Source organism: Gastrolobium bilobum, unplaced genomic scaffold, assembly GCF_033153095.1.
Source record: "Gastrolobium bilobum isolate Gb01-03AN ecotype WA unplaced genomic scaffold, APGP_CSIRO_Gbil_v1 utg44380, whole genome shotgun sequence".
Classification (NCBI taxonomy): domain Eukaryota; kingdom Viridiplantae; phylum Streptophyta; class Magnoliopsida; order Fabales; family Fabaceae; genus Gastrolobium; species Gastrolobium bilobum.
This window is the reverse complement of record NW_026895315.1, coordinates 73,733-96,034: the sequence shown is the minus strand read 5'-3', so window position 1 is coordinate 96,034 and position 22,302 is coordinate 73,733. Positions and strand designations below refer to the sequence as shown.

General features: G+C 37.2%; 1 long non-coding RNA gene and 1 pseudogene across 5 annotated transcripts; both read right to left on the bottom strand.

The window, feature by feature from the left end:
- Positions 1-16,779: 16,779 nt before the first annotated feature.
- Positions 16,780-17,864, bottom strand: LOC133305250 (probable pectate lyase 5; annotated as a pseudogene).
- A 1,263-nt stretch (positions 17,865-19,127) lies between these two features.
- LOC133305218 (uncharacterized) lies at positions 19,128-22,066 on the bottom strand. Of its 5 annotated transcripts, none has more exons than XR_009750737.1 (8): positions 21,897-22,066; positions 21,748-21,816; positions 21,462-21,655; positions 21,221-21,314; positions 20,237-21,060; positions 19,669-19,744; positions 19,428-19,511; positions 19,128-19,353 (listed from the first exon to the last, which is right to left on the bottom strand). It is a non-coding gene; the product is annotated as an uncharacterized LOC133305218 (long non-coding RNA). The 5 variants fall into 5 exon arrangements; XR_009750741.1 differs by having other exon boundaries at positions 21,221-21,272; XR_009750740.1 differs by having other exon boundaries at positions 21,484-21,655.
- Positions 22,067-22,302: the final 236 nt, after the last annotated feature.

Sequence of the window (22,302 nt, the reverse complement as noted above, 5' to 3'; positions counted from 1 at the left end):
ATTAAAGTTAATATTGTGTGTTTAAACGTTAAGTGGCTATATATAGGCTTGTTAGCACAAAACCCTAGGCCATAACACATTTTCTACGTGAGTCTTGGGGCTGGCCAACTGCTGAGTACTGTTCCATTGTTTTTCCTCTTCCATTTCTTGAGCTTTGAGGAAACTTCCTTCACAAATCCTTCTCCTAAACACTTGGTGTGGATGAGAGTAGCTTTGGGGCTGTGTTGTTGACCTTGTTCTGTGTTGGGGTTGCTGTTTGTGAATGTTGGAGGGGCTGTCCTCTTGAGTTGAGGTGGTGAGAGTCTTGTTCTTGGCTTGTGAAGCTCCAAGGAGCTTCCTTTGTGTTGAAAGGGCCAAGCTTTGGTAGCTTTTTCGTGTACCCTTCAAGTCAGACTTGGAGAGGCAGAGTGTGGAGCTCCAAGAGCCTTTGCTTCTCTGTTTTGAGCTTTGGTGAGTTGTACCTACCTTGAGCTAGTGTTTTAATGGGTTAAAGGTGTGATCTTTGCATGTTTAATGAGTTAATCAAGTAACAAACTGGGGTGTGGACCTTAATCAATATAAAGATGTATGCTTTAACGTAATTAAGTGTTATAAATGGACCACTGGGATTGATATCTCGCGAAATGCAAAATCTGCATTCTGACGCGAAATATCCAGATATTTGGTTGTAAATATCCGAATATGTGATATCTCGATATTTGGTTGTAAACATCCGGATATCTGATATCCCGATATTTGGTTGTAAATATCCGGATATCTGATATCTCGATATTTGGTTGGAAATATCCGGATATCGGATATCCCGATATTTGGTTGGAAATATCCGGATATCAGATATCCCGATATTCAGTTGGAGATATCCCGATATTTTGGTCTGGACAACAACGAACCTGTTTTAGTAAAAATTCAATATCTTGGGCTACAGAGCTCCAAATTGAGTGCCGTCTGGACCTATGTGATGCTAACACCTAGGGCTACAACTCTATAAATTTTCGTAGCCATTGGATCAGTGGTTTGATCTCAGTGTCTATTATAAGTCGCATTTTGGTTGCTGGAAATTCTGTTTATAATGGTAAAATATTGGAATATGAATATTGATATAATTGTTGGTCTAAAACAGATTGTGATTGTGCTGTTTGTGGACCTCGAGCTAGTGTGGACCTTGGTTTGGGTTTTTAGCTTGCGAGGTAAGCTTTCTTGTCCTCGGTTTAGCCATGTTGTGGTTCCACCATGTCCTATGGGGGTATGTTATATGCATGTTGTGTTACATGCTTTGGATATTTGAAATGCTGTTGAGCTTTATGTGTAATGGCTTTTAATATGCATGTGTTGTTCCATCTTGACGATAAGCGTGAGTATGTGGCGTCATACAAGACGGTGATCCGGGGTGGATGCAAGTAGCGTCTTGCACTATTTGTGGGTATTGGACGTATATAAATCCTGCATTTCTCTGGCCAGTAGAATAGAATTGACACACATGACATGATTATCTGCTGCATTGCACTATTTTAGAACTGATAATGATAAACTACTTTTGAACTTATATTGCACATGTAAGTGAGCTTGGGGTGGAAGATCCTTGAGGACCCCTTGTCTTACTGAGATTTCTTGTTTAGAGATCTCACCCCACGTTTGGGGAATGCTTATTTCAGGTTCAGGTAGTATGGTGACTGATGCCTCTGGCGGCAGGAGGCTAGAGCTTGGCTGATTATGATATTATGTTGTATTGCTGCCATGACTGGATTTGGATGCTGTTTATGTTTTCCGCTATGTATGTTTATGTTGTTGTTGAGACTGATATTGGGCGTGTTGCCTTATTTGAGTGAGCATGGGGATTGTCCATGACACTTTATGTTAGTACTTTTAGATTGGAGTTGTATAAACTGTTAGATGGTCCGGTCTACGTTGTTGTAGTTCCGTGACTAGAGCCACACTTTTATTATCTATGTTATGAGGTATTTCAGTTAGCTGTTTTATTGCAATTACATACAGGCGATGTTTTATTAATTGATTAATAAGCAAGTTGGTAATGATAATGACATCATAATTGAAAAGAAAAAGATATTCTGCATTTTTAATTAAGCGCTGCTTAATACGATAGTATGATAACATTACCGGATATATACGGGGTGATACATTTATGGTATCAGAGCAATGGTTCGAGGGAAAAGCCTGTATGTATTGCAATATTTAAGATGTTTGGTTGTGTCTGTCTTGTGTGTTTACTCCGTCGAATTTTATTATGATACTGCATATGTAATCGCATTGCGTGGGCCTGATCAACTCATAATTTCTGTAACTTGTGCAGAGTCATGGTAAGGTCCGGGAGAACACGAGAGACTTATGAGGATCAACCCGATCCTATCCTGACCGCATTGGCTGAGATGCAGGCGGCTAGGTTAGCCGATCAGGAGGCCACTAGATTGGCCAACGCGACAATGATGGATGTTGTTCGCGAGGCGAACCGGATAGCCGCAGAAGAGGTTCGTGAAGCGAACCGGAGGACCACTGAGGATGTCCTCGAGGCGAACAGGATGGCGAACATGACGATGATGAGAGTCATGTTGGAGGAGATGAGGGCTGGTCCTGCTGTAGGCCAGGCACCACCGCCACCATCGCCGCCGCCTCCACCTAGTGTTCAGGATGAGAGCCTGAGTCACATTGGCAGTGCTGCTCAAGTCGCTGAGACGAGGGAGACTCTGGTAGAGCATGCTGAGGATCGTGATGTGATAGATCGCCGGCTGAATTCTTTCAGGAAGCATAAGCCACCTGTGTTTGAGAGGTCTTTGGATCCTATTGCTGCTGCGAGATGGCTGGAGTCGCTAGACAAGATATTTCGGGTCATGCAGTGTACAGATCCGCAGAAGCTGATGTTCTCGACTTACATGCTGGAGGGCGATGCCCATGAGTGGTGGACGAACACCTCTCGTGCTTATGAGATGCAGGGTCGTGTTTTGACATGGCCATTCTTCTAGGAGTGTTTCTTGGGCAGATACTTTCCCTATGATGCGCAGGAGAGGAAGCATGGGGAGTTTGATAGATTGGTCCAGGGCTCGATGACTGTTGATGAGTACCTGGCCAAGTTCAATGAGCTAGTGAAGTTTGCGCACTTCCGGATGGTTCCTCCTACTCCGATGTTTCTGGTTGCTAAGTTCCGTAGAGGACTTAGTGAGGTGATTGCTGAGCATTTAGCTGGAGCTGCTTCGAGAGACTTTGGTACACTGGTTCAGCAGTGTAAGGACATTGAGGATGTCTGCATAGCGAGTAAGGCCAAGAGGGCCAAGGTCGACGAGACCAAGGGGACTGTTGGTTCCACTCCTGTTACTACGTCCTGGAAGGACAAGAGGTTTGCTGGGAAAGGCAAGGGTAAACAGTTGGCGACTAGGCATACGTCTGGTCAGTTCAAGAGGACTGCTTCACAGCAGGAGAGTTTTGCTAGTCCTCATTCCACTCCGAGATGTGCGGGGTGTGGAAAGGAGCATGTGGGACGTTGTGCTTCGGGGCAGTTGGTTTGTTTCCAGTGTGGCAAGGAGGGCTACTTTTCTAGAGACTGTCTGTCGTCGACGGCGAGAGCTGCAGCTGTTCAGGCAGTTCCTTTACAGATGGTTCCGATGGCTTCTACTTCGGCACCTGCAGTGCCACCTTCTGTTGGGCGTGTGTACACCTTGGGTAGGCAGCAGTCGGACCGCGCTCCGAACCTTGTTAGAGGTACTGTGTCTATTGGTGGTATTGTTGTTGATGCATTGTTTGACTCTGAGGCTACGCATTCGTTTGTTGCTACCCCGATTGCTTTGGGGCTTGAGTTGCCCATGTCTGTGCTTTCTCCACCGTTGCGGGTGACTACCGCCACCGGAGAAGTTTGTGATTCTACCACTGTACATCGCAATGTAGCGTTTCAGTGGGATGGTCGTGAGTTCTCGGTAGATCTGATAGGATTGCCGATGGCCAACCTTGAGATTATTCTGGGCATGGATTGGTTGTCTAGAAAATGTGCACTGATTGATTGTTGTGCAAAGCGCGTGGTGATGTCTCCGTGTGATTCTACAGCTAGTTCCTCGCCATATATTTCATTGCTGCAGGCTAGGAAGGCCTTGAGAGCAGGGGCATTTGGTTATGTCATGTTGGGAGGTTTGGTGAGTGGGACACAGGAGGATATCACTGGCATTCCTGTGGTGGGGGAGTTCCTCGAGGTGTTTCCTGAGGAGATTCCTGAGTTCCCGCCACAACGGGAGATAGAGTTCTTCATTGACTTGTTGCCTGGTGTGGGGCCGATTTCTTTAGCTCCATATCGGATGTCGCCACCGGAGTTGGCTGAGCTTAAGAAGCATATTGAGGATCTTTCGGCGAAAGATTTCATCAGACCGAGTGTGTCTCGTTGGGGAGCACCGGTCATCTTTGTGAAGAAGAAGGACAGGACAATGCGATTGTGCACCGACTACAGGCAGTTGAACAAGGTGACAATCAAGAACAAGTATCCCCTTCCTCGGATTGAAGATCTGTTGGATCAGCTCAGGGGTGCTTATGTGTATTCAAAGATTGATCTCTGGTCCGGATACCATCAGATTCGGGTGAAGCCGGAGGATGTCCCTAAGACCGCGTTTCGTTCGAGATACGGTCACTTTGAGTATTTGGTGATCCCGTTCAGACTCACCAATGCGCCGGCAATGTTCATGGATTACATGAACAGGATTTTCCAGCCGTATCTGGATCAGTTTGCGATCGTCTTCATTGATGACATCCTAATTTACTCCAAGACTGAGGAGGAGCATGCGGAGCATCTAAGGATTGTTCTGCAAGTGCTGAAGGAGAAAAAGCTTTATGCTAAGCCTTCTAAGTATGAGTTTTGGCTCAAATCAGTCAAGTTTCTGGGGCATGTGATTTCAGCAGATGGAGTTGCAGTGGATCCCAACAAGATTGAGGTCGTACTGGATTGGGAGAGGCCCAAGACAGTTACGGAGGTGAGGAGCTTCTTAGATTTGGCAGGTTACTATCGGAGGTTCATCAAGGGTTTCTCCACGATGGTTCTCCCTTTGACTCGCCTTACCCGAAAGGAGACTCCATTTGTGTAGACTCACGAGTGTGAGGCGTGCTTTCAGGAGTTGAAGGAGAGATTAACTTCTTCACCTGTGTTGATCCTTCCTGATCCTGAGGAGCAATTTGAGCTTTACTGTGATGCTTCTGGAAAGGGGCTGGGCTATGTGTTCATGCAGTTTGGTAGAGCTGTTGCTTTTGCTTCGAGGCAGTTGAAGCCTCATGAGGAGAACTACCCGACTCATGATTTGGAGTTGGCTGCGATTGTGTTTGCTTTCAAGATTTGGAGGCATTACCTGTTTGGCATGCAGTTTGCGGTGTTCAGTGACCACAAGAGCTTGAAGTATCTGTTTGATCAGAAAGAGCTGAACATGAGGCAGAGGAGATGGATGGAGTTTCTGAAGGACTACGACTTTGAGTTGAAGTACCATCCTGGCAAGGCCAATGTGGTAGCTGATGCTTTGAGTCGGAAATTCGTGAGTCTATCCAGTTTGACGATGGGTGACTTCGACCTCATAAAGAAGTTTCGAGATCTGAAGGTGACCACCTTGTTTGGGAGTTCACTTCTCGAGATGGAGACTGTGAGAGTCAGGAATGAGCTTATGGAGAAAATCCAAGAGGCACAAGTGCAGAGAGAGTGTCTTGACTACGTGAAGAACCAAGACGGTGTGTCTTGGAATGAGGATGGACTTCTGTTGTTTCAGAAGCGTATTGTGATTCCTCGAGGTCCCTTGACCGAAGAGGTTATGGCGGAGGCCCATAAGGGGCAGTTTACTGTTCATCCTGGTGCTACAATGATGTGCCAAGACCGGAAGAGAAATTTCTGGTGGCCAGGAATGAAGGACATAGTTGTGTATGTGTCCAAGTGTTTGATCTGCCAGAAGGTGAAGATTGAACACCAGAAGCCGTCTGGTAAATTTCAACCTCTTGAGATTCCAGAGTGGAAATGGGAGAGCATTTCCATGGACTTCGTTGTGGGTTTGCCGAAGACTCAGGTTGGCTGTGACTCGATATGGGTCATTGTGGACAGATTGACAAAGTCTGCCCATTTTCTTCCAGTGAAGGTGAGCTCCACTACAGAGCAGTTGGCCAAACTGTATGTTCGCGAGATCGTGAGGCTTCACGGGGTGCCCGAGAGTATCATTAGTGATAGGGACCCGAAGTTCACATCTCGGTTTTGGGAGGCGCTGCAGGGAGCTTTTGGTACGCAGTTGAGACTGAGTACAACCTATCACCCTCAGACTGATAGACAGACTGAGCGGACTATCCAGACTTTGGAGGACATGTTGCGGGCTTGCACGTTGGAGCAGGGCTCGGCATGGGATAGGTACCTTCCATTGGTGGAGTTTTCGTATAACAACAGTTTTCATGCTAGCCTGGGCATGGCACCCTACGAGGCGCTCTACAGTAGGAGGTGTCGTACACCTACCTGCTGGTCTGAGGTTGGGGATCGTGAGTTGTTTGGCTTGGACTTTGTCCAAGATACCACCCTACAGATCCAGATGATCTGGGAAAAGCAGAAGCAGGCGTAGAATCGTCAGAAAAGCTACTACTATGTCAAGCATTGTCCACTGAAGTTCAGTGAGGGTGAGCACGTGTTTGTGAGACTTTCACCTGTCACCGGTGTTGGACGGGCACTCGGAGTGAGGAAGCTGAGCCCGCGGTTTATTGGGCCATACCAGATTCTTGGTAGAGTAGGACCTGTTGCCTACCGGCTTGCCTTGCCTCCGAACCTGGCTAACATCCACGACGTGTTTCACGTGTCTCAGCTTCGGAGGTACATAACAGATCTGTCACACGTGGTGCAACCGGATGATGTGGAGGTTCGGGAGAACTTAAAGACTCCCGTAGGACCACTAAAGATTCTCTATCGTGGCGAGAAGCAGCTGAGGAGCAAGATCATTCCGATGGTCAAAGTGCAATGGTCAGGAAGGACTCCTGAGGAGTGTACCTGGGAGCGAGAGGACGAGCTTCTCCGGCAGTATCCCGACTTCCGAGACAGGTATATTCTGATTTTGAGGTCAAAATCCTAAAAAGGTGGGGGTGAATGTAAGAACCCGCACCGTTAATTAAGGTATTTAATTAATTAATTATGTGAAAATAGGAAATGATTCCATAATTGACCCTAATAATTATTATGAGGCTTTAATAATTATAGTAAGTGATTAATAATGCTGAAAGTCGCTTTTCGGAAGAAAAGTGCAGATACTGGTTCTGCTAGTCGCTATAAATGCGTACCGAAAAAGTATCCCGAAAAATTATATTAAGTGCTTGATAATTACTAGAATAATATGTAGGACTTGTAAAACGAGTTTCAAGTCCCAATAATGAGAACTGGTGCTAGAAACTGGTACTGGCTTTGAAAAGCGCATACCAGAAAGGTGCTCAGAAAATTATAAGAAAAATATGTTAATTCTTGGAAAAATGTGTAGTTTCAGATTCCAAAGTTTGGGATTAAAATGCTAAGCGTAGCAATTAAAGTTAATATTGTGTGTTTAAACGTTAAGTGGCTATATATAGGCTTGTTAGCACAAAACCCTAGGCCATAACACATTTTCTACGTGAGTCTTGGGGCTGGCCAACTGCTGAGTACTGTTCCATTGTTTTTCCTCTTCCATTTCTTGAGCTGTGAGGAAACTTCCTTCACAAATCCTTCTCTTAAACACTTGGTGTGGATGAGAGTAGCTTTGGGGCTGTGTTGTTGACCTTGTTCTGTGTTGGGGTTGCTGTTTGTGAATGTTGGAGGGGCTGTCCTCTTGAGTCGAGGTGGTGAGAGTCTTGTTCTTGGCTTGTGAAGCTCCAAGGAGCTTCCTTTGTGTTGAAAGGGCCAAGCTTTGGTAGCTTTTTGGTGTACCCTTCAAGTCAGACTTGGAGAAGCAGAGTGTGGAGCTCCAAGAGCCTTTGCTTCTATGTTTTGAGCTTTGGTGAGTTGTACCTACCTTGAACTTGTGTTTTAATGGGTTAAAGGTGTGATCTTTGCATGTTTAATGAGTTAATCAAGTAACCAACTGGGGTGTGGACCTTAATCAATATAAAGATGCATGCTTTAACGTAATTAAGTGTTATAAATGGACCCTTGGGATTGATATCTCGCGAAATGCAAAATCTGCATTCTGACGCGAAATATCCCGATATTTGGTTGGAAATATCCGGATATCTGATATCCCGATATTTGGTTGCAAATATCCGGATATCTGATATCTCGATATTTGGTTGGAAATATCCGGATATCGGATATCCCGATATTTGGTTGGAAATATCCGGATATCAGATATCCCGATATTCAGTTGGAGATATCCCGATATTTTGGTCTGGACAGCAACGAACCTGTTTTAGTAAAAATTCGATATCTTGGGCTACAGAGCTCCAAATTGAGTGTCGTCTAGACCTATGTGATGCTAACACATAGGGCTACAACTCTGTAAATTTTCGTAGCCATTGAAACAGTGGTTTGACCTCAGTGTCTATTATAAGTCGCGTTTTGGTTGCTGGAAATTCTGTTTATCATGGTAAAATATTGGAATATGAATATTGATATAATTGTTGGTCTAAAACAGATTGTGATTGTGTTGTTTGTGGACCTCGAGCTAGTGTGGACCTTGGTTTGGGTTTTTAGCTTGCGAGGTAAGCTTTCGTGTCCTCAGTTTAGCCATGTTGTGGTTCCACCATGTCCCATGGGGGTAGGGTTATATGCATGCTGTGTTACATGTTTTGGATATTTGAAATGCTGTTGAGCTTTATGTGTAATGGCTTTTAATATGCATGTGTTATTCTATCTTGACGGTAAGCCTGAGTATGTGGCGTCATACAAGACGGTGATCCGGGGTGGATGCAAGTAGCGTCTTGCACTATTTGTGGGTATTAGACGTATATAAATCATGCATTTCTCTGGCCAGTAGAATAGAATTGACACACATGACATGATTATCTGCTGCATTGCACTGTTTTAGAAATGATATTGATGAACTGCTTTTAAACTTATATTGCACATGTAAGTGAGCTTGGGGTGGAAGATCCTTGAGGACCCCTTTTAAACTTATATTCTCACAACTGTACATGCTTCTGTTTTCTAGTCACTAAGCGCAACTCACTTGTTATTAAATTCTCGTCTTTTAGTATGTTAATCTATACTCAATTAAATTTCCAAAAAGGTAACACATGCCTCATTTGGAGTTTTCTAGCTCCGGTTATCACCATTTGAATTTGGACAAGCAAAGCTGTTTGCCAACTCCGAACAGAGCCATAAACATCCTTTACCATTTCTGCGATTCTGGAAAATATACTAAACCAATTTCTCTCAAATTTTTATGCAGACAACTAGACACCTTTTTATTTAATTAACAAATCCTTTGACAACACATAACTAACATCTCAAGCTTCAAAATGATATATGGCACATCCCTATTGTACCTCTATGGAGGGAGATATTCTCTCCTAAAGTTAGCCTAAAAACTGTTTAATTAGCAAATCCTAATTATCTTTGGTTAGAAACTCTAAGTCACTTTAATTTTAGGATTTTTCTATTATTAGGTCACTTATACATTCTCACATAGTCACATTAGGTCTTAGTTCATTAGGTTCACTAATTACATAATTAGTGCTTCTAAACCCTCATTAGGTCCATTTTAGGGTTTTTATAGTTAATTAATTCATTATGCATGGTCCGCCTCACTTAAACCTTAGAATAGTATCCTAATTAGGTCTTGAACCAATTTTTAACATCCTAACCCTAATTGGTCCTTAGGTGGCTGAATTGTTTAAGTTATAAAAACTAGGTTTTTAACTTGTTAACTTTACCATTTCATTAGTTAATTAAGCCCTACACTTAATTAGTCCACTAATCCATCATTTAATTAAATTTTAAACATAAAACCCTAATCATACTATTTAGGACAGATTTGATTAGGTGGTATTATTAGGGTTCAAATTCATTCCTTGGTCATAATTAGTGTTCTTAAGATTAAAGGTTGCATTTTTAACCTTTTCCTTAGTTCCACTTATGGTTATCCACACTTTTGAACATCAAGAACCCATTTTTATCAAATTAAAACATCAACCCCATAGAAAACTCATGATGGCTGAATCATATAGGTGGATGGGAAAGCATTTTGGTCAACATTTCTCCAAGTAATCATGCTTACTTCTTCAAGTTAGCTCCAAGGCTTCAAGATTCCACTTTTCTCAAGCAAGGATGCATCTTTTCCACAATGAACACACCTTTAAGAAAGGCTCAAAGTTAAAACTCAAGAACACAACTCAAAGGTGAGATTTTTCAAGAAAAAGATTCAAGATAGTTATACTAAAACTCAAGTAAACAAGAACCAAATCAGTGTTCTTCAAAGAGAACTCAAAACATCATCTCCAAGGCTTGAACTTGTCAAAACCGTGGCTGTATAGAAGGAGAGTCACCACAAAATTTTGTTTTCTAGCAACAAAAATGGTATATTCTTGAAGAGGATGATAAGAGGAACAACTTTGATGAAGGAGGTTTGGTGATTTGGTGAGGTTTTGGAGATGAAATCTTATAGAGAAGTGAGAGCAAAGTTTGAAGTTTGAATTTTAGAGAGAGAAGTGAGAAAGGGATGTTGGAATCTGACCAGAAAATGGAGGGGAAGGTGCCCTAATTAGGGTTGCCATGTCACTTAAGTGACACCTTGTCCTTCAGTGAGACCCGGTGTAATTTTTATCTGAACCATCGTCAAATTTTTACCCGAAAACCCCCAAGACTCTAACTTTAAGTACTTAACATTAATTTTGTCTAATTATCATGTTCATAACTTAAAATTTTGATTAGTAGATCACAGATCCACTAACAGTTGTTTAATTGCACTATAGTTTTTACCGGTGTTCTTAACTGTACCAGGATTTCATAATCTTCTTAACTTTAACATTATGGGTCTAATTATGACTTGTTAGGCATATATTGATCTTTATTTCCATTTTCTCATCTTTTTCCCGTTCCAGGATTCTACCGTCTGCTCCTACAGCAGTACAAAATATCCGGCAGAAGTGACTTTTTCAAAATACCCCAATATGGGTATCAAACTTCATCAAATCATATACTAACCTCATTCATGATGTTTATATAATTAGATTAGCTCTCTAACTATAATTTTCTAGATTGAAGCTATTCTACAGACTGTGACTGCGTCAGCAATCAAAAACAATAGCTGAAAACTCAACTGTTCAGAATACCCCCAATATGGGTATCAAACTTCATCAAATCTTATGCTTACATCATTTATGATATTCATATCATTAAGATAGCTCTCTAACTTAAATTCACTTTACTGGAGCTATTCTACGGTCTATTACTGCGTCAGCAGTCAAAAATAACAGATGAAAATTCACCTGACTAGAATACCCTCAATATGGGTATCCAATTTCTTAGAATTTCATTCTCATTCTATTTATGACCATAAGGTCCTCATCATAACCCTCTAATTTAAAATTCATATAATTAGGGTTATTATAGTCACCATCATCGCCACAAACCACTATCGTCACCACCGCCACTTTGTCACCACAGCCACTTTGCCACCACCACCACCACCACCACATTACATGAAAAGGAAAGTGATGATCCGAAATTCTTTTATGCTTAATAGAAATAATTTTTTATTATATTATTTGTTGTGTTATCAAACGCAATTATCATTCTCGGAATAAAAATAGAACATATTATCAAACAATTTTTTTTCTCAAAAACTGTTCCAAGACTCAGAAATAGAAAAAAATTATTTCTTCTCAAAAACAGTACCAGGGAACATAATGATTGTCATGCACACCCTATAATTCTTGGCAATCATAGGGCGTAAGTATAAAATGTAGGATTAAGTGTGTTATGAGGGTTGGAATGGATTGGTTTGGAAATAAAAACTTCACCAATTAACACAATTAGTTCTTCGGATCAATTAGTTTGATTATTTCGAGCTAACTTAGCAAAAGCTAATTGAAATTAGTTTAATGATTTTTATCATAATCTTTTAGACCAGTGTTTTAAAACACGACTCAGACAGGTTGGGTTGACCCGAATTTTGGTAACCCGATGTCCTCATCGATTGAAGATGGACATCAGATCTCGAATAATCGGTTGACCCAGTTTGAACCGGACCAAAATCAAGTCTACAAAATTATATCGTATACTTCAACTGATCTTATGGTAAAAATAATAATACAAATAAGGATAAAATAAAAATATTATTTTTTATCATATTTGATAAATAATATAATAAGTACTCGGTACAACCGAAATACTAAAACATTAAGTTGACCCATAGTAAATTGAAATTTCTCCTGTACATCAGATGTATTCAAGTGGATACATCTTTTTATCAAAAAGAAAAAAAAAATCTCATTTAATCTATTTCTTTTTAAGTATTTCCCATCGAATCTCAAATTTTTACTTTTTTGGGATACATACATGCTACAGCACCAAAAAAGTGCTCCTAATAAGCATATTCATTGTGTTTCCCTTATCTACCGCGTAGTAGTTTCATAATCATCTTTCCAAATTTCACATCTTTTTTTATTTTTATTTTCTTACATAATGTACATGTTAATTAATATCATAGATAATATTTACTATTTAATAATTAAGATATTGAATAACATTATTATATTTTCTAAATTAATAATAAATTTATTAAATTAAATTATAATTGTTCAATTTAAGAGGGTCAGGATATCCAACTAGTGATTGATAATTATATCTTGTATTTGTACTCTCGCAAGTGTCTATGGAAGAGACCCAAAATGAATTCTATACTATCTTAATTGTCATAATGAACACACTATACGTCTTGGGCTATAAGCCATTATTATTGTACACTAGGGGTGTTCATCAACCGATTCGAACCGCGGTGACCGAACTGAAAAATCGATAACCGAATAAACCAAAAACCAAAAAAAAAAACTCACAAATTTTAATTGGATTGGATCGGTTTTCAGATTGGTTGATGAAAACCGTTCCAATCCAGCAAACCGATCCAATATATTATATCCCCTCTATCTACTTGGGTCTTTCCTCAATCATAGCCCAAAAATTTCTAAACCCAAGACCCATTAACCCATCAACTAAACCCACAAAAAAGCCTAGTCACATCTCATCAACAAAATTTCATCTGTGTAGAGCTTCATATTTCTTCGACAAAAAAAAAATTATATTATCGTTTACTGATGCTTTTGTATTTCAATAATTTTTTTTTACAAAGTCAATATATACAAAAGATTTTATTTGCACAATAATCATGAAACAAATTTTAGGATTTTCAAAAAATCGAAAATCGATCCAATCCAAACCGAAAAAAATTGGATTGGATCGGATTTGAAAAAAATCCTAACCGAATGGATGATTACATAATCAAACCGAAGGATTGGATCAGATGATTTTTTCTTCCAAAACCGATTCAATCCAAACGCGAACACTAGGGGTGTTCGCGGTCTGGATTGGATCTGTTTTAGAAGCAAAAATCATCTGATCCAATCCCTTCAGTTTGAGCATGTAATCATCCATTCGGTTTGAATTTTTTTTCAAATCCGACCCGATCCAATCTAATTTTTTTCGGTTTGGATTGGATCGATTTTTGGTTTTTTGAAAATCCTAAAATTTATTTTATGATTATTGTGCAAATAACATCTTTTGTATATATTGGCTATGTAATTTTTTTTTTAAAATACAAAAGCGTCAGTAAACGATAATATAGTTTTTTTTTTAGACAATGAGATATGAAGGTATACATAGATGAAATTTTGTTAATGAGATGTGATTAGATTTTTTCTTGGTTTAGTTGATGGGTTAATGGGTCTTGGGTTTAGAAATTTTTGAATTATGATTGGAGAAAGACCCAAGTAGGTAGAAGGAAATTAATATATTGGATCGGTTTGGATTAGATCGGTTTTCATCTACCAATCCGAAAACCGATCCAATCCAATTAAAATTTGCAATTTTTTTTCGGTTTTCAATTTATTCGGTTATCAATTTTTCGGTTCGGACACCGCAGTTTGAATCGGTTTGGATAGGTTGATGAACACCCCTAGCGAACACCCCTATTGTACACAATGATCTGCTACATGTAGACTACCTCTTATTTATATAGTTTATTTGTGGATAGTGAAATTTTGGACATTTGATGAATTTTGGAGTCCAATACTTGATTCGCCATTGACGCATTAGGATTAATATATTTTAAGATTCTTTTCAATTAACAGTAAATAATCTTCCTTTAGTTGATATATCTTTTAATCTCTCCAAATTTATAGACGTTAAATTTATTATTAATAATAATTTAAGTTCATTGAGTGATACATTGCATGAACTATAATTGTTTGAATGAAATAACTATTTGTGAAATATATCTATTTTTATTATTTGATTCTACTTTTTTTTTGGGTAATTAATCAACATACTCTGATATTATTACATCTTAAGTTAATTCAAAATGTGACAAACTGTAAAAAGTTTATGTTCGAAGAACCGAAACATTTGATTACTAAAAGTCTTCAGGATTAATTATCAAACATTTGATTTTTTTAACTATTAGAAAAAAAAATGAATTATTGTTAGGGTTCATGTTTTCTGCAGTTACTGTAGATAAATTATCTGCAGTAAGCCAATACGACGTCGTTTTGGAACGGAAATCATGGTATTTTTGTAATTTTAATTTATTTTAGGGTTATAATAGTCTTTATATTTATAATTTTTTAAGATTTTAATACCAAAACGACGTCATTTTGGAAATAAATGCAGATAACTTCTCTGCATTAACTGCGGAAACATTTTTCCCTTATTGTTATTAGTAATAATTTGATGATTTTCAATTTGTATGGATTTCAAAAAAAAAAAGTGCACACATGCACAAATAAAAATCATTTAATATTTGACTGAATATATTTGATGTCAATCTGTAAAATAATAATGGTTGATTGTTTTTTATTATAATTATTAGATACTAATTATTATTTATGATACTAATCGATATTTATTGTCAACAACACTTTGATTATTTCCCCTTTAATGAAATATTTATATTATTTAAGTTGAGTGAGTGATATTAGCATAGTCTGTAACATTTTTTTTTTTTTTTGATAAAGTAGTCCGTAACAGATTAAAGTATAGAGTTATTCATTAAATATTACGATTCTTGTGCAATGATTTCCATTTTTTGGCGATTAATTAATATACTATATATTGTTTTATTTTTAACATATTTAAAATTAGAAAAACCTGGAGAAGATACTATTTCAAGAAACAAAAATTTTGGTAACTTAAAATTTCGGATATTATAAAATATTTAGATTTTTCAAACGAACAGGAAAAAAATGAAAAATCAATTATTATCATTGATAATAAATTTAATAGTTTTGAATTTATAAAGATACAAAAAAATCACTCACATAAATCTTCAATTAATAAAATTAATTTGATTTCTATTTAAAAAATAATTTCCTTGCTTAATATTTTATTTATTAAACTTTAATAATTATTTATAATATTAATTAATATTTAAGTGAAGAAGGAGAAAAAAGAGGCTAAGATAGGAAATTTTTTATGTAGGACGATAACGAAATTGTCAGGTGACAGGTCCTCCTAATCCTAAACGCTGGATTTGGATCAATCATGTGAAAGCTGGTCATGTGGTCATTTTATTTGATCATAATCATTCATTGATGATGAGATAAGAGAGAGAAAAGTATATGATTTCTAAATGAGTGATTGTAATCGAATAACATGATCATATAATCACTTTTTCACATGAGAGGATCCAAATCTCTAAACACCAAATTTGAGGGCTGGTGTCCAGTGCATTGTATCAGCCAGTTTGATTCAAATTCGCGAACAAAACTTTAGCATCAGATGTATCCAATTAGGTACTTTTTTTAAAAAGGAGAAAAAATTTCAAATTGGTGGGAAAAAAATTCAAAAGTAGTGAAAGTTTTCCAAATATAAAAAAGAAGAAGATATACACAATCAGATACATCTAATGTACCAAAGATATTTTTTTCATTCACCAAAGAAGTAAATAACTTTGAATTTATTTTATTTTTCTTTAATTTGTGACTTTCTGGGCCTTCCACCATTTTTGAGCCTCTCTGATATCCGTAGATTCAGAAATCACGACTCACCTGGTCTCCAAATACGTCATTTAGCCCAACTTTATTCCCTTTATATACACCCCATTCCTAAGTACATTATTCTCACCTGATTTTTTCCTTCTCACATCACTTGGCAAAGTAGACCAAACATGACTACCACTTCATTCTCTTTGATCTTCTTTCTCTTCTCCTTCCTCACCCCAACCCTCATATTTTCTTCACCTGTTTATGACCCTGAATTTGTGGCCCAAGAGGTAAACAGGTAATAAAAGTCACAACCTTTATGCTTCTTCACCTGTTTATGTAATTGTATACAATATGTCAAATGCTAGTACATTTAGAGAAATGTTTTCCAAATCATATACCAATATTAATGTTTGATCTTATTTCATTTATTTTTGGTGACAGGAATATCACTGCTTCTATGGCTAATACAGATTTGATGTCCCGCTCTTGTGGGACTGGCAACCCCATTGATGATTGTTGCAGATGTGACCCCAATTGGGCTTACAACAGGAGAAGGCTAGCAGATTGTGCAATCGGTTTCGGCAAGAAAGCCATTGGTGGAAAAAATGGTAAGTTATATATTGTCACCGACTCCGGCGACTATGACGCGGTGAAACCGAAACCGGGGACACTCCGGCATGCAGTGATTCAAGACGAGCCATTGTGGATCATATTCGCAAGAGATATAGATATGACTATTAAACTGAAGGTAGAGTTAATCATTTGAACAAGCCCTTCTGCAAAGTGGTTGAAAGCTATAGTGACATGCATGTTTTTGTCTTGAGTGTATGAATCGCTGTGACCCAACAGCATAACCTTGTCGTGCTTGGTAAAGTAATTGTTGGAAATGGTAATTGCAGTGGACGCAAGAACGGCATCGATCAAACCATCAGTGCATTGAGAGAATGAGCAATGGTCAATCCATATGTGGCTTCCTCCTAAGATGGAGATACCATCACCATCCGATATGGTTCTCCACCCGTAGTGTTGTGGTGAGTCCCGCACCATAGCATTCCCACCTGGCTTACAATCATGTATATGTATCCCATGTATTATAACATTGGTCACATATTGTATAGTAATGCATGGACCCCAGCTATATGCACGTTCGCGCCTCTTCCATCAATTGTCTTATGCGAGTTCATGATTAACTCTACCTTCAGTTTAATAGTCATATCTCTTGCGAATATGATCCACAATGGCTCGTCTTGAATCACTGCATGCCGGAGTGTCCCCGGTTTCGGTTTCACCGCGTCATAGTCGCCGGAGTCGGTGACAATATATAACTTACCATTTTTTCCACCAATGGCTTTCTTGCCGAAACCGATTGCACAATCTGCTAGCCTTCTCCTGTTGTAAGCCCAATTGGGGTCACATCTCCAACAATCATCAATGGGGTTGCCAGTCCCACAAGAGCGGGACATCAAATCTGCATTAGCCATGGAAGCAGTGATATTCCTGTCACCAAAAATAAATGAAATAAGATCAAACGTTAATATTGGTATATGATTTGGAAAACATTTCTCTAAATGTACTAGCATCATGTATACAATTACATAATGCACATTTTATGTATATAGAGAGGAGAAGCATAAAGGTTGTGACTTTAATTACCTGTTTACCTCCTGGGCCACAAATTCAGGGTCATAATCAGGTGAAGAGAAAATGAGGGTTGGGGTGAGGAAGGAGAAGAGAAAGAAGATCAAAGAGAATGAAGTGGTAGTCATGTTTGGTCTACTTTGCCAAGTGATGTGAGATGGAATGAATGAGGTGAGAATATGTACTTAGGAATGGGGTGCATATAAAGGGAATAAAGCTGAGCTAAATGGCATATTTGGGATCCGGGTGAATCGTGATTTCTTAATCTACTGATACTAATTGGGCAATTTTTCCCCTTAAGAGAGGCCCAACAATGGTGGAAGGCCCGGAGAGTCACAAATTAAAGAAAAAATAAATAAATTCAAAGTTATTTACTTCTTTGGTGAATGAAAAAAATATCTTTGGTACATAGATGTATCTCATTGTGTATATCTTTCTTTTTTTATATTTGGAAAACTTTTCACTACTTTTGAATTTTTTTCCCACCACTTTGAATTTTTTTCTCCTTTTAAAAAAGATGTAATACATCTAATGCATTAAAGTTTTTTTTCCTATCTTACCACCTCCTTTTCTCCTTCTTCACTTAAATATTAAATAATATTATAAAAAATTATTAAAGTTTAATAAATAAAATATTAAGCAAGGAAATTTTATTTTAAATAGAAATCAAATTAATTAATTAAATGAAGATTCAAGAATTAAACTATTCTCATTTATGTGAGTGATATTTTTTATCTTTATAAATTCAAAACTATTAAATATATTATCAATGATAATAATTGATTTTTCAGTTTTTCCTGTTCGTGAGAAAAATCTAAATGTTTTATAATATCCTAAAATTTTAAGTTACCAAAGATTTTGTTTCTTGAAATATTAACTTCTCCTGGTTTTTCTAATTTTAAATATGTTAAAAATAAAAAAATATATAGTATATTAATTAATCGCCAAAAAAATGGAAATCATTGCACAAGAATCATAATATTTAATGAATAACTCTATCATTTAAACTATTAAAGGCTATGCTAATATCGCTCACTCAACTTAAATAATATAAATATTTCATAAAAGGGGGAAATAATCAAATTATTGTTGACAATAAATATTGATTAGTACATAAGTAATAATTAGTATCTCATAATTATAATCACAAACAATCAACTATTATTATTTTACAGATTGACATCAAATATATTCAGTCAAATATTAAATGACTTTTATTTTTGCATGTGTGCAATTCTTTTTGAAATCCATACAAATTCAAAAACATCAAATTATTATTAATAACAATAAGATTTTTTTCTAATAGTTCAAAAAATCAAATGTTTGATAAAACCTGAAGAATTTTAGTAATCAAAATTTTCGATTCTTCGAACATAAACTTTTCACAGTTTGTCACATTTTCAATTAACTTAGAGATAAAACAGTTAACGTTATTTGGAATATAGCAATAAATTCAAGATAAAATTATCTAAAAGAAACAACAATATTTTTTAACATGAAAATAATTTTTTTATAAAAATGAAAACATGGAATATATGGTCTTAAGGGGAAACTTTACTTAGAATATCTGCCATCCACAGGGAGACAAGAAACCGATATATCAGCACATGAATTGATGTGCTTCTGCAGATATAAATCAGTTGTCATTAGAAATATTCACGTAGTGAAAGTGAATGAACAAAACAGCTAATACCAACCTGCACTAGTTCCATGTAATCCATTCGATAGAGTTGATCACCACACAATATCAGAATGTTCTCTATGTTTTTATGCTCAGCATCCTAATCAATCAGTGTTGTCAATGTTAGAATGACATAAATACCTTGCCAGTCAAATCTTAAACTCTTGCATCTGTGTCAATCCTATCTGCTTATTGACAAAAAGAACTACTCTGCCTAATCTATAATTTTATGAGCAGGAAAAAGAATAATGGCATACCTCAAACAACCAAAGAAATTGTCTTACAACATCGGCAGTACCCTGATTCACCAGGTGTTTGAGCTGCTGCCAATACCTACCATAACAAATTTTTAGTCTGCGTGTCTAGCCTGAGACTATTCAGTGTGAAAGATTTAAATATTCAGTGTGAAAGATTTAAATTATTGTAGGCCAGCCAAAGATTTAAATTATTCAGTGTCATAGTGAAAGATTTAAACTATGGGGAGGACAATAATGATGTGGTTCACAAGACAAACAATTCTACCACGTAAATATTAGCAAAGCAAATTTAATTACAAGTTACCGGCCAATCTGAGGTTTATTTGATTATTTTTATGTATAAGAGATAGTAGTAAGAATAAATAATTCTAGTACTTTTATATACCCTTGATAGAATAAATAAAAAAACTGGATTACATTTGGATGCCTTATTTTCTGAAGTAATGTAAGCTCATTTCTAAGAAGACAGTCAAGGACATTAAAAACCGATTATGAGAATACAATTTGTGAACTGAAAAATCCAATTATCCCAAGCAAAATAACAGATTGTATAATTAGACAAACTCACCTTTTCATCATCATTGAACACTTCCTCCCCAAAAGTTTTGACAGCAACTTGAATTCCACGCCACAATGCAATCTGAAAAGTCCCCTAAAATTAAAAATACATTCGACATAAAATATGCAACACAATAATCAAGGTATAAAACAATTAATTACTAACAAAGGAAGAACTGTACGTTGCTGTTTTTATCAAGTGTGTGGTTGTGAGTGTTTTTATTTTCTGGAATAACAATGTGGAGGAAGGGGAATAACTTGATGAAGAAAACGGAAAGCGCACCCATAGGGTTGTGAACTCTAAATTAACTTTGAACTTGGAAGTTTAGTGATTGTGCCAAGAAGAAGAATAAACTATAAAACTTAATCAGATCCACGTAAAATTAAAACGGAAGTGTTAGCCATTGATATATTACTATCTTTACAAGCAAAAGTAACAATCTGATACTCATTAAAAGACTTAATATACAACCAGTGAATCAACAACAGATCGAAGCTCCGCAATTAACATAACACGAAGAATTAAACAAGTTTTGTGCCAACTGAATTTAAGTATATGATATGAGAAGATCAACCAACATAAAACTGAAATTTACAGCAAATATAATGTTAACATATTCTTGACACATCTGATTTCACTGATATATAAACTACCAGAGATCGAAAGCACATATTGATGTACTACTTAATTGTTGATACTTCTTTTCAGAGGCACCACTACCAGGAAATTCCATATATATATATATATAAAAGAAAATGTCACTTATCTCCAAACAAGTATCCAAGCGATGAATGTCCACCAGGAACCGATTTGACTCTTGTTGATGGGCGATCCTGAATCATAATTAATTTGTTGATGTGGAAAGGATTAATTTAAAAAGAAAAAAGAAAAAAGATGATGATTAACAAGGTTGAAATTTGAGAGAGATTAATTAATTGGTAACGAATGTATATATCATAATCATAATTAAATATCTCTAATCGAGAAGCTTACAGTTAGATTGTGACCATCACTGACATGGAGGCAGAAACCTTGTCCCAATCCTCTTTGCAAGGCCCAACATGTTAAGGGTATCCATCACATTGGTCTTGTAAGCCCCATACACACACACACACACACACACACAAAACACAGTTAAGGATCCCAAAACAATCTAATAACATGACATTCAATTAGAAACTGATCTTTTGTACTCACTGCAATTCCAATTGCAATTAGAAAAAAACAAGGATACAATGGTCTTAACGGGATTGTACTTGGAATGCACGGGTGAGGCAGGGCAAGCGAGGTGATAAATCTGATCCACCTCTAACAGAATAGGATCCACCACATCGTGACGAATGAGCTCGAACCTCGGGTTCCCAAACAAGTGCACCAGGTTCTCCTTCCTCAGTGAAGAAATTATCAATCACAATCACGTCGTTCCCTCTGGCAATCAAAAATTGTACAATTCAAAGTACAATTAAATCAAAAAACATAATCCCAATTTTTTTTCAATTACAATTGGGATTAGGGTTTACAAATTGATTCCATGAGCTGCAAAAAGATATGGATAGAGAAGCTACTCACGAACGAAATACAAGAGAGATCTAAATAGGATCGTTAGGGATCAGTGAGGAAAATACAAGGAAGATGAACAATATTCGAGTGCTTGGTTGCAGAGAAATACCAAGAAAATAAGAGAAAAAATCATTTGAGAAAAGCGAGATAGCCACCGAGTCACAGGGATCTGTTGCTGTGTAGTAGACAGTTATTCAAAGAGAGAGAGAGAAAGGAAAAATAAGAAAGATCTATACAGGGAGGTTGGGAAGAAGAGGAAATATGAGCTGAGAAAGTGCGTAGAATTATTTGAAAGGATAATGGTTATAAAATTCCAAAGAAATAATGGTACATTTATCATATCCCATCTTATCATTCCTTTATGGACCTAATCAACGGCGTTTATAAACAACCGACTTTATCCATCCGCCAGAAAATACCGAATTTCTGGTAGTGAACTGTGACAAACTGTCACATTTTGGTAATCATATTATAATCAAATAATATGATCACTAAATAATATGATCACCGAAAAA